The following is a 3732-nucleotide window of genomic DNA, read 5'->3' on the forward strand; positions in this document are numbered from 1 at the left end:
CGCCGCCCCCACCCCCCCAGACCCCGACCCCGGCGCCTTCCCTGCCGCGGCCCGGGGCACGGACACCCGCGCGCACACGTACGTACCCCCACACACAATTACATCCACATGCGCACACCCCCGCCTTTGCCCGCGCCCCCACAGACGGGGCTGCCCCCCGCCCGGCACAGCGCGGGGACAATGGGGAAGGCCTCCCTTTGTGGCGGGCCCAGCACAGCCACGGCCCCCAGGGCTTCACCCGAGAGCTTCCCCCTCTCTCCGGTCACCGCACCCACCGGAGAGCGACGTCCCCCCGGGATGGTTTGGGCTTGCCTTTTCTGTGGAAAGGATATGGCTCAAGGCATTGTGCTCTCTGGAGAGCTGAATGGCTGGTTGGTCGTGGTCACCCCCACCCACCTCTTCCTCAGTTCAGACAGCTGGGGTCTTAGGAGTGCCCTTGAGCAAGGTGTTTTACCCCCCTTTTCCGAGTGAGCAGGAGTTGGGCAGGCCATTTACAGGATAGTTTACTCCAAACTAATTTTGCCTTGCAGACAAGCTTTGGTGCAGGAAGAATTCATTCATTCATTTTGGCTAAGATCAAGGGGGGTGGGGGGCATGTGAACCCCAAGGCCTCAATGCCAGGGGGATTGCAGATAGGATGCCCCTGGTGAAGCCCCAGGCGTTTGGGTCTGGGAAGGAGGAGACTTGTGGGGTGGTAGAGCCATACAGACTTGACAAGTGAACTGGCTTGGGCAAATTTTGGAATTTTGCCCAATTGAATTTGGAACTGATTTGGCCTTGAATAAGATTAAAAAAAAATTCCCCCCTCATTATCTTTTTTACACACACATACACACATGCGCACGCACACTCTCTCATACTTACCCTGACTTACTAATACCTTCCCTTCCCAGTTGATTTCCCATCTGTCCCCCTCCTCACAAGAGCACTGCTACATTTCCCAGACTTCACTGGTCAAATCCAGTAGCTTCACGGAAAAAGGCTCACTACAGATACAAAGTATAGAGACCGATATGGGGTTTAGGCAAATCGGGTGTTACCCAGAAATAGGGTGTTGCCTCTCTTCCTTCCCATTACAACTATACCTAAACGTAAAGAAGTATTTTTTTCTTTTCACTGTCATCATCCAGTATTTCCTCATTCCTCTTTTCCGTTCCTTCTGTGTTCTTGTTTATTCTCATCTCTCCCCCTACCACCCTCCTAGTATCCCCTATTCTTGTCTTTTCCTCCCCCATTACTGGTTCCCCTCTATCTCTAGGACCTAATTTTTTCTTCATCTCTTGCAACTCCCACCTTACTCTCTCCATTCAAAATTTGTTACTTGGGTTCCCTTTTATTTTTCTACTTGAATTTCTTCCCCAAAGCTGCCCCTTTTTCCTTTTACTCACTTTAATTTTCTCTACTTCTTTCCATTTCTCTCTCCATGATTATTTCCTTTCCTCAGTTTATCCCGTGTGCCCTCCCCTCTTCTAAATTCCTGTTCCATCTTCTCAGCAGCTACCTGTATTATTATCCAGTCCAGGCCATAGTTTTCAGCTAGTGCCAGCCTTCACCTGCTGCCATGCCCAGCGCTGTCTTGGCACTGATTCTTCAGGCCCCCCCCAGCCCTGTTCTGTTCCACTCCCATTGTTGTTGCATCAGCAGACATTCCTAGCCAAAGGTTCTTCAGGCTTTGGGACACCATCAGGCTGATCACAGTTATAAGTATTCCTGCCTGGGGCACCATGTTCTGTAATGAAAAATTAGCAGAGACATGTTCTAACCCAACGGAAATGGTGATGAAAGGCAGGGGTCTACACAAAGTATATTACAGTATTGGGGCCAGTTTTCCTTTTCATAGGGACCCCTGGACAAACACAACAGCAGCCATAGTGGGATTCTTTGTAGGATATTTTACTCTCCCAGTGACAGCAATCAAGGGGATCTGTACATGAGTGCGGAGGCTGCTCTGACACACTGTAATTCCAGCACATCAGAGCGTGGCAATTACCAAGCTCCAACAGCCTCCAGCATCTTGGGTATCAGCATCCCTGTGCTTGAAAACAGTGGTGGGGTGCTTGAACTAAAGCTCATCCAATGGGCTTTAGTTCAAGTGCCCCGCTACCATTTTTAAGTGCGGGGACGCTGATACACAAGATGCAACAGCACTTTAATTAAAACAGCTTTTTAGTCTAGGACAGTGAGGTCAACTTTTTTGACAGGCACGCCACAAATTAAGCCCTGAGTGCCACTCCAATCTCTTTCCCTTGCCCAATCTTCTTTCTGCACTCTGCTCTGTGCTCCCTACTTAATATGCTGCCCTGACATCGTGCTGCCTGTTCCCTCACCAGTCTGCTGCATACCGCTCACAGAGGCTGCCTGTACCACCTGTACTGCAGGTTGGCCACCCCGATCTGAAAAAGATTTTCCCAGAATCTTATGTTGGAGTGAATATATGTTCGCTTTAGGATTGATTTCCTAGAGCAGTGGTTCTCAACCTTTCTAGAGTTGTGGCATCCTGCAGAAAATGCCAAGTCAGTTTTGTTTTTTTGACTACAGGAAAACAAGAGAGCAATTTTGCAGTTGCAAAAAATATTAGGAAGACCACAACAGGGCAGAAGGTTTTTAATGCTATTGGAAATCTCTGGGTTTATCCTGTGAATCATGTTTGCACAGCATGGAACCCCCACAGCACCCTTGAAAGGATTTCACAGAATCATAGAGAAGTCAGACTGGAAAGGACCTCCAGAGGTCATCTAGACCAGGGGGTGCCAGGGGGTATGCAAAACATCTCTGGGGGGTATGCAGGAGAAACTGTGCAATGGCAGATTTAATGTTCATTATATTAAGACTCATGGTACAAATGATATTAGACCAACTATATTTTTGCAAAAAAAATTCTTTAATTGCAAGCTTTCGGGCACAAACACCATACATCAGGCATTGGAGAAAAGACTGCAAAAGATCTCCTTTTGCGTGGGCAGCACCTGTGCACAAGCAGAGGATGATGCGTGACAGCACTCTGTCCTCCCCCACCCACATATACCTCCTAGGGCCTTCTTAAGTACCTCCGGGGGTACACGTACCCCTGCTTGACAACCCATGCCCTAACTTGCCACATATAAAGCAGGGAAAGCAGCAACCAAACACCCTGCTTCTAGGAAACGTCAACATATGCTGGAGTTCCCTGTACAGGGCCACCACCCCTACAAAGGACAGGCAAATCCCAACTCCCCCTCCCAATCCTACTTATCTGATCATAGGCTAAAATTCCTTCCTAACCCCAAATATAGCAACGGGTCTGACCCTGAGCAAGGGGGCAAGCCTCTTCAGGCAGGGGACACCCAGCTTTGGTCCCAGCAGGAGCACTGGCACAGCCCGGAATGAGAACCCCGCCCTGCAAGAGAGGCTATTTACTCCTTCTCTCCTAGCACGCGCTTGGCAAAATCAAGCGCGAGGTTTCAGAGGCTCACGTGAGCCTTGCACAGAGCCCCGCTCCCCCGCCGCCTGCACTATGTATTTTCAATTGGGGTCAGTTCACTCCCGCGGTGCCAGTGGATCCCGCGCCCAGAGACTGCGACTAGCCACGATCAGGGCTACGGTTGCCCTGGCACGCGAGCTCCACGTGGCGCCTGTCCTCGGAACCCACGTGCGTCACTCCGTGGGGGCGGGATTCCGCCGCTAGAACGTCCCTAGGCGGGGGGCGGAGTCAAGGCCGCTCGGAATTCCGCAGGCTCCCGGAAGTACCTTACC

Source organism: Crocodylus siamensis, chromosome 2 (genome assembly GCF_052110815.1).
Source record: "Crocodylus siamensis isolate JL-2025a chromosome 2, ASM5211081v1, whole genome shotgun sequence".
In the NCBI taxonomy this organism is placed as follows: Eukaryota; Metazoa; Chordata; order Crocodylia; family Crocodylidae; genus Crocodylus; species Crocodylus siamensis.